A 10,466-nucleotide genomic window follows, 5' to 3' on the forward strand; every position below is an offset into this window, starting at 1 on the left:
CATTTAAGTGCAAGCCTGGCAGAGCAGGAGCCTTGGGAAGCAAAAATGAGATTAAGTCCAAACATGTTGATATTCTCAGGTAACAAGGGAAAACTAGGGCACAGATGAAGCGCTGAAGGACTAAAATTAGGTCTCCTTGAATGTGTCGAACAGGACAAATAAACTGCACAGTATGGAACTGCTTTAAGAAGATGAAACTATGGGAATCATCTCATGTATTTTCAAATCTAATCTGTCCACAAATGAATTGTCTTAATTTGAAACAAATGCTAGAAGGAATAGTGATAAAATCACTTTCCTGTCATTTAAGTATTGAACTGTGAGGCAACTGAGGAGGTTATAGTTTATGCATAAAAATGATCAAACATAATAATAAAAAAACTGCTTTGGAATTTTTTTTCTGAGTAATGTCATGAGAATGTTAATAATAAGCCAACTGTCACTTTTTGGGGCTCTCTCATGGCAGATGAGTTAGTCATGAGACTGTGTTTTTGAAGAATCCACATTCATACTAAAAGATAATATAACTCTTAGTAAAATGAAAAGGATGGATAGGTTCTATTTGCATCTTTAAGTCAGCCTAAATAAACTTAACCGTAGCTGAGTATGTCTGGAAAAAGAAGGAAAACATTTGCTGGTATTGTGACGTGTCCCCCACAACCTCATGGAAAGGCATGACAAAGGACAATCTTGAATTCAGGAGTGGGGCTGGGTGGGGTGGTCGTAAGCACTTTGCTATGCCAACAACACTAAAAGGGCCATTAGTAAATCAACTTTCTGTATTCTGGTCATGTCTGGGATCAGTAATTAAAAATTGATTTTTAAAAACTTGAATTTAATGGAAATACAAGTATATGGGAATGCTTGTATCTCCATATTGCACCTCCAACCAGAAGAGTTTGACCCTTATAGTAAATTCACTCCAGCTTCCATAAACTGGCCACATAAAACCAAAGCACTTATTGAACACAGTGTTGCACATAACTTTTTATTAGAGTTGTAAAAGTAATGAAATTAAAATCTTTTTAAAACAAGGTATTTTGAAGACTACTGAATCTTTTATAAAAGTGTGTAGCTTCTGACTAGACAACTGCAATCTGCTCTTTCTGTAAAGAAACCCAAAGAGAGATCCATGGTGTGAATATAACAGGACAAAGCTTCAGAAAAGCAAAGAATTATCAGAGGAATTTATTATTAAAGGATGAAGTTCAAACGTATAAACATCAGCCAATTGAGTCCACTGCAAGTAGATTCTGGAAGGGACTACAATTCAAAGGATTTATTAGCTTAAGATGTGCTAATATCAGCCAAAGACTCTTACAGCCTGAAGTGAATTTAAAGTTGAAGATACGAGTGATACTAACACTTCTCTACAGACATAAGCTCTACAGCTCAGCATTTCTTTACTGGAGTCTAAAGCATTCAGCTTTGGCCTTGGCCTGCAAACATATGGTCCTTCTTTTTCTCGAACAAGCACTGACAGATTTTGCTTGTCACGTCCATATGAACATTTTCTACTTGCAATTAACAGGATGACATTCAGTATGACTAAAACGAACAGAGTAATCCTGGGACAGAGGCGAACAGGATTTGGACCTTAAATTATACGTATCAGGCAACTGGCCAGTTAATGACAATTGTGGGGACTCACTTGAGAGTTTCTCAGTGAAACCAGAGATCAAATTTTGCCTTGAAAATGGTAATTGTTTTCATACAGTGCTGAAGTCCAAATAAACCCACAGTGCCTGGCTTAGGCTGTTTCATCTATTTCAAGGGTGAGCTTTCTGTGACAACCACCATCTGTTTGTCCTGTGTTTTTACCAAACAAGAGAGTGTTCAAGTCTATTCCTTGGATTCTTAAGCTCTGCTGCAAAACCACTAATGACCAAGTAATAGCAAAAACAATCTTGTTTCAGATACCAGAGAGCCAGCACTGATTTCTAGACAATATTCATGTAACAAAACACTGGGTTTTGCTGGAAATCACAGAATTGTAGTATAGCAAAAACATCACAGAAAGTACAGGGCAATGTAGATGTGCAGAGGTGGTGGTATTCCAATACCCTGAAACACTTCTTCATTTGAGTTAAACTTATACCATCCCATAATTTATATTTCAAATGAAAATAACAACACTTCTGTAACAGTAGACTAATTATGAGCAGTACCAGAATGTGATTCCAGAATCTACTAGTCCTTCCAAAGCCATACAGCCAGCCAGAATGTGTTGGAATACGAAGCTTCACAAAGCTGTTTATTAAAATTAAGGTCTCAATCCTAGAACCAGGAAAACATTCTACCACTTGTGTCTTATTTTTTTCCCATCAGCTTCAGCTCTTTCCTTCTCATATCATCAGTAATGAAGAACTGACAGTCCAAGCTATGCCCTCCGTGCCCTTGGGTCCATTTTAGCTCTTGATCATCACTGAACTCTGCTGGAACTTGGTGATCAGTTCTGTTGACAACATATCAAAAGATGATTTAGCTGCTTTTCTGCTATAGCAAGATTATTTCCCCAAAGCTGGAGGAGAGCAGCATCATTGGTATCAGCAGCAGTTCTGCCTGAGTTCAAGTAGGGAATGGGAGGTGCTGAGAAGAGCAGCATAGTTTTTTCCTTAGTCATCATTCAGATTGCACTTTCAACTGATGCCCTGTGCTAATCTTGTGCTTAGACCCCATCACCTGAAGTATTCTCCCTGGTTTTATCTGCTGGTGCATTTACAGATGAAAGAAGTAAACATCTGCACTGATTTTACAAGACTTTGCAGTAGCATGTGATCAGCAGTGCTCAGAGAACACAAGCAATAATGTGCCGTTCTGTCACATAAGTAATAAAAAAAAAAAGGCACTATATTGCCTTGTTCCATCAACATGGACTGATACACAAAGATGACCCCTGAGAGGGTGAAAGGCTGGTGAAAGGACAATGTGTGGAGGGTTATGAAAACTCATTAGGTATATAATTAGGAACCAGGGAATTGAAGGAGCCCATCAAGAACGATATCAGGGAAAGCTTACTGATATTTCTGCTGCCTATATTACTTTATGAGCTTACGACGATTCAGGTAATTTCATTCTAATCAAAATCTTTTCCTATTTCTAATCCCTTCAGCAGATTAAATATTGCTAGAAGGAAAATCGACACCCACGCACAAAGCCTGGACTCATCCATTGAGTTTCATTGTCTATTTGAGGTCATTCAGGTCAAAAGACAGTCACTTTTGGCCAGATTTATACCCACCAGAGAAGGACAAGCAACAGGAGGCAGCCTTTCTGAGATCTCTATCACCCCCCCAAAGTAGTTTCTTATTTTCTGCTGTCAAATAAATAGCCTAGAATGAATTTATTTTAAATTGGTCTTCTTTGTTAAGTGAGATGGATCTATGCCAAGTGTTGCCCTTTACTTAAGTCCTTCTACAACACTGTTAGAAAAGGAAGATCTGAACAGCAACATCTTGGAGACAGAATGGGCACAGCCTGTGAACAAAATGTGAACACTAATATAAAATTACCATGCAGCTCATGTCTAAACCAAGGAGTTCTTACTGAGGGTAAAAAACACTTTAATGAAATATGATAATTTCTGCTTACCTCTAGAGAAGGGGTGCATGGAGACATGTTTATTGTGCTTTTCCACATGAAATGGTTAAAATCAACTACAAGAATTCTGACTTCAACACATGAAGAAATATTACAGCCACAATGAGCCTTCAAAATCTCTTGTCTCTCTCACTGGCTGCCACACATTTATATGTAACACAACTGCCTGGTTATTTCCCAGGCAAGCAATAAGAGACCCAATGGTAATTAAGTTACCTCACTCAAACGTCAGGTGTATTTTGAGCCAAGGTAATATCTCAACATCTCACATACCTTTCATGTCCTGTTGTTTAATTATCAAAGGAGCAATGAAAAGGAGCACAGGAATGAGGTGTAGATGAATATAAATTATTGAAAGGGACTAGGAAGAAAGCACTGCAGAAACAGGAGTATCTGTCATTTGAGCTCCAAGTAAGAGGTTTTTAAAGCACGAATGAGAGCAGTGAATGTGAAAAAAGCTCTGACTGGTGTTTGTATGGCTTAATGGAGAGCAGGGCGTGCCTGAGGTCCCACACAACTTATCTTTCTGCAGCATGGGGAGGTCCAGTACTGGGGGAACACCCAGGCATCCAAACTGAAATTTTGTGTCTTTACCTGAATCATTCAGAGCAATATTTCCCCATGAATTGTTATCAAGTCACTGATAATATTTGAAGGTTGCTTTTTTAGTTTCCATAAGACAAAACTTTCATGTCTTCAAATGACTTTTCCAACCCTACTCCTTTCAAATTCAAATTCAAACTTTTTCAAACAATGAAATCCAAAGCCACAGGAACAGAAAACACTACTTCCATTTAATCCATGATCCATAGCATCATCTTTTATAATATCTCTACAGGCATCTTTTGATTAGTTTTCTGGATGGACTACATGACTGGAGTAATTTTATGTTTTGTTTTATGCTATCCTATCATATTATAAAACCAAACAGCATTTCTGCTTTCCAGACACTTGCTTTTCATTGCATTCATCTCTCTTCCTACTTTATGGCTGTTTTTCTTTAGATTAGTCCACCACAGTGGACATATTAGTCTGATTTTCCACAGGTTCAGCCTAACTTCATCAATGCCTACCATTTGCTCCAATCTTTCCAGCTCCTTCTCTATCTATCCTGCAAGAAATTTCCCATGATTTTATCATTAATTAATGCATCTTTGAAGCATTTACAACAAAAACTTGGTTATAAGTGTGAATCACATATCCATACATTGCCTAGCCACTCAGTCTAAGACCTTTTCCAAATCAGTATGCTGATAATTTTAAGATTACAGTGAACGATTATTATTCCCATGCAGTATTTTAGCACATGTAGCTGATAAGTCCTCCTGACTTTGTAGAACTGGGGGAGGTAGGGAATCATAGAATCATTTTAGCGTGAAGAGATCCTTAAGATTGAGTCCAACCATAACCTAAATCCAGCACTAAACCATGTCCCTAAGAACCTCATCTGCATATCTTCTAAGCCCCGCCATGGATGGTGACCCCACCAGTCACCAGAGATTGAGAAGAGAGTGACCAGTTTGCATAGGACACTGGCCCAGAATGTTGGCTCCAGATGGGAAAGCTCACAAAGGGCACTTGGACCTTCCTCATCCTCGTGCCGTCGCATGCCAAGCCAGGTCTCTAGCACATCTTAAAGCAATGCAGAAGTTCCTCTACATGAAGGACTGATGAAGCAGCCAGAGATCAGGGAAAAGTGGCCAAAAACCTCTTAAGAGCAGGTCAGGAACTTGAGGTTTTGCAGCACTGGAGCCCTGCAGCCCTAGGTGCCAAGAGGGGTCCATCCCCAGGTTGCTGATGAGAATTTCCAAACAAACAGCGAACAAGTTTGCAGGGAGAAAAGGGCAAACCAAGGGCTTACTTTTGAAAATGGCTCTGCAGCTCTTAATTCACTTTTGAAATATGAAGCTGCAAAGAGTAGGTGTTGTCACGTGGGTTGAAAAATGGGTCTGACAAGGGGGTTGAAGGGAAGAGCCTGGTTTCCACCTGATGGTGGGCTTTTAAAGAACGTTCAGTGTTGGCCTTATAAAGTTGTCCCCCAAGCAGGTGGTGGGACTCCCAGAATCAGCACAAAGAGGAAAAATTCTCTCCTCTCAAAGGGAAAAGTGAAACAGTTATTCAGGGGTTGGGATCTTCCCATGGATTTGCAGAGACTGCAATGCAAGAACAGAGTATCTTCCTACTAGTTTCATACTTCTGTGATCAAATCATAACATCTTTCTATTTCAGCCTGAATAAGGCTAACATTTCATCGATTAAAACAGATACAATCTCAATGAGGAACTAGTTAAGCTATTAATCAGAGCTTAAGAGGACTTTTAAACAACTGGGTGGTACTATATACACAACAATGCCTTTTATGTATATTGCTTTTTAACACAAGGTTTCAAGGCTTGGGAATAAATATAATTGGAATGATTCTTTTTTTGACATTTAATGCATCGTAAATGGAGAACTGGATTTGCATGGTAATTCATTTGAACAGTATGGTATTAGGCAAACAAGATGAAGTAATCAATCTCACTGGTAACAACTATAAAAAAAATTTATCAGACCTTCCTTTGCTAGTTTGAAATGATTTGAGAAATAAATCCTGACAGCAGAGGGGAAAAAAATAAAAAATCAACACCATTCAGTATTCAAACCCACCTTACCTGCTTGGCAATTCACATTTTAATCTGGCAGTTCGTCACAGTAGCTAATGTAATTTTAACACTGTTTCTGCTTTCTGTTTGAAAACTGAAAGCATTGCTATGTTTTATTCTTGAGCTACATAACCTTAGATAATCAGTCTTACTAGTAACTTATCCACCTACTAGAACACAGTCTTCTCCAGCATAGTTAGTTGAAGATCAATGTTTTAATACCTTCTGTCCTGCTTCACGAATGGGACCTTGCTGTCATATCTTAGCAATATAAACAGTTCTCCTTACAAGACCATGATAGTTACATTTATTTGATTTATGACAAGGAAACCAAGGCACAGAGATATGAAGTAATATGGTTGGGATAACAAAGAAATAATTTTACAATGGTAAGAGATAAACAAAGAGCTTCTGGATTGTAACCACAATGTTACCTTTTCTCTTTCAATACTGCAGACATTTTGGTGTGCACAGACAGCCAGGTGTGTGTCCATGTAAACAGAGAGATGCCCACTATTCTGTCATCTCAAAAATCAAGGGTACACCTAGACATGCACATCCCCCAAGTGAGTGCTCTCAGCACCAAACAGTGTTTGTGGTGCTTGAAACATCTGATTAATAAGTGTTTCCTCAGTTTTTCTTCCTAGGAAATTGGCAACACCACCTTCTGCCCATTTCCCTCTCCAAATTCTGAAACAGGCGTTCTTTTTCCCTAACACACGGTGGCACAATCTCACAGTTACCTATCCCTTTGCAGACACCCTTCAGACAGCTTCTCTTGAAGCAAAGGTTTCTCTTTCTTAAGCACATCTCTTGTTAGCAACAGCAGAAATGCATAAAACTGGTAAAAAAAAAAAAACCAAAACATCAAAACATCCTAGTGACTCAAATGGCAAATATTAGGTTTCAGAGGGTCTTTAAAAATAGTCAAAGTTATATGTGTATAGCTGTACCCAATACTATAAATTGGGTATTTGTGGTGCTTCAGTAATCCCGAGGTGGATCACTGAAATGACTCTTTTAATACCAGTCATCTAAATGATGTGATTCATAAACGCTTTGGAATTTTGAAATGAAAAGCACTCGTTGAGAAAAATTTTTATATCATTTCCAATTTTCATCTCACCAAAGGTTTTATGCTGTCAAGATGTTTTTAACTTTGATAGCAAAATCAAAATGCACAATCCAAATCTGCCTGCAGAGTAAGAGAGAAAAATGGAAGTTTGTCCTCTTGAAGAAAACTCCCATTTATCAGCAACAGCCTCATGCTGATTATGTCCAGGGACTCTGTTTTAATTCTCTCTGTTGTGAGGGTCTCAATGAAGTCAAAAATGCCAACTTTTTTTTTTTTTTCCTGATGTGCACACACAGATGTGCCCTTTGGTTTGGACTCGAGGAAGGGAAGGTTACATATGTTTTCCATAAAAAAGTCCTGGCACCTCCGAATGGACCACTGCTCAGAGATGGTAGAAAAACTTTGTCAAATGCTCAATGTGTGTGTGGTGCTCAGGACGAGATTGATCACCAGAACCACAACCAGGAGGGAATTATTCTCCAGAACATGTCATGAAAGACTTGAGACTGTCCTCCTCTAAAGCATGACACTGACATTACTTGGGTATATCTCACTTCATGAGTCTCTTGCTAGGTGGAGAGATAATAGGACTCAGTTCTTTCTTCTGCCCATGCCACGTATTTTAATTCCCTAAAACCTTTTAAACCTAAGTGGTTCAGCCCTTATGTAAAATTCACGTGGATCGATCAGAATGATTATCCATTTGAAATTAGTTTCCTTGAGTACTGTCCATTAACAGGTATGATTTTCTAGGCAGCCCAGAGCAAATGAACACAGAAAGCTTTGGGAAACCTAGCTAAGTTAATTCCTAGGTTCAGTCTTCATGCATGGAAAAGAGTGAAATGACACAGAAATGTATGCATTACGTATTATGAACATTATTTTACATTTCCATAGCAAAGAAATGCTCTAAACAGTTCATTTGCTTTAGTGGTATTTCACCTAATGAGAAGTGGCCACTCTTGGCTTTCATCAAACTCAACAGTGAAAAAAGAAACGGGTGGAAATAAGGAATAAAACACAGCCAACAATATGTGACTCAGATTTCCAAGACAATTTGTGGTACAACAGAGGCACAGATCACGACTGGGGCTTCTGAGGGCTGGGATGAACTAGCAATATTTCATAAAAGCGCTTAACAAATCTAGGGCGCCCATTGCCTGATTTACCACATATTCCTGGGCAATAGCAGCATTATTCTACTGGAATCAATAATGCTGCAACTCGGAAAGACCTGAATAACGAAGAGGTGAATCTTGCCCTTTACTGTCAATTTAATTATCCATACAAACTAGGCATTTGGCAAGAAAGGGGATCTCTATTGCTCCATAAAGACAAATTATGAGGAAATAAACAGGAACATGAAGCTGGACTGAAAAAAATATTGGCATAAATGCTGAAAGTTTACCTTACAATGTGTAATGTCATAATTAAACTACGAAAAGAAGGCAAAGCTATTCTTTATGCCTAATGAGTAATATAAGGATAAGAAAATATGTTGAATTTCCATGTAACAAAGCTATCACAATCCAATTACTTCCAGAAGTGTTAACCACCTGGAACACAATGGAAGCATTTAAACTAATTTTTGAGTGTTCAAATTCTCTTTTCAATCCCATGTCAATTCTTTTCTAAAGAAATGAAAAATTATTTTATCATAAGAGTTCACATGGCAAAAAACATGAAGACCCTGGGAAAGGTCAGGGCTCTACAGGGGCTGAGGCTCAGAGAAGAATCAGCACCCCACAGCCCAAAGGCTGTATACTCAATGGAGAAAAGAAACAACACCCCATATTTTTGTGATGAAATTGCACCAACTGAAGGTTCAGCACTGGGCTCATTTCTAAAGAATGAAGACAGTACAGGTTTCTAAAATTAATTTATTTTGTTCTTATTGTTTCTCCTCTTTCTCAGTGCATTCATATTTCCTTAAATAATTATTTTGATTTACATTTTTGTTTTCTCTCCGACTTCACAAACCCAAAATGTGTCTTCTGACATAGATGTCAGGCAAAGTAATTATCTTTATATTATATTTAAGCATTACATAAGGCCCAGTTGGGAAGGAAGGAAGACTGACAATTGTGCCTTTATTAAATTACATGACTGCTCCTGGCAGAATGCCTGCAAGCCCATATGATTTCAGAGTGTACGGTCTGCCCTTTGTGAGATTGCCCATTATATATAGACATTATTAGTTCTGAATAAATATACATGCCCATACATATATAATCAGAGTTTCGTCCTCAGCTCTTTTTCGGTGTTCTGACAGAGAAATACTGTCAGGTAAGTCGTGCAAGATCAACACAGAAACACATGACCAAACTAAGAGAGCCAAGACCACCCTCCTCAGGTTTCTCAGCAGAAGAACATCTGCAGCCCCCATGTACATCATCTATCAAAAATCCAGGAAACAGAGAAACTGTAAGGGAAATACAGAACAGTGACCTGATCTAGTTGAAGATGTCCCTGCTCACTGCAGGGGGTTGCACTAGATGACCTTTAAAGGTCCCTTCCAACCCAAACCATCCTATGATTCTAAGAACAGTATGGTCCAGAACAGCAGAAGACAGAGACTGGCCAAGGTGGAAGGACAACTTTGGGCGTGAGCTGCAGGTTTGAGATCTTCAAAGCTGGGTTCAGGGCCTGGCTCCCTCAGACACACAGTATTTTCCCTTCCTGTGCCTTCATCTCCTGTTAATAAAATTAAGATAAAAATATTTCTACCCTTTCCCTGCCTCATTTATGAAGACAGATGACTCTTAAGAACTGACTGACAGATACCTGTATGGGTCTAGCTGGCAATGAGGTCCTGATCTAGCTACAGACACAGCTGAGCTCCCCAAAAAAGCAAATATTACAGTACCTAGTACTAGAATTGAAGTCCTAAATATTAGAACATATGTATTTCTTGATAAATAACTATAGCACTCAAATTACTAAATTATGTACAATATTCACTCATTGCTTTGGATTTATTCACCTTCTTGTCAGCTTGTTTCAGAAATATAATCTTTAACAACACCACACAAGGTCTCCACAAGGTAAGAAGGAAATGCTAATTGGTTTTAGCCTTTTGTGAAACAATCCACCCAAAGTTAATTAGAATAAGTTTGCTTTTTCTTCACAGAAATAATCCATAAGAA

Source organism: Patagioenas fasciata, chromosome 13, assembly GCF_037038585.1.
Source record: "Patagioenas fasciata isolate bPatFas1 chromosome 13, bPatFas1.hap1, whole genome shotgun sequence".
In the NCBI taxonomy this organism is placed as follows: domain Eukaryota; kingdom Metazoa; phylum Chordata; class Aves; order Columbiformes; family Columbidae; genus Patagioenas; species Patagioenas fasciata.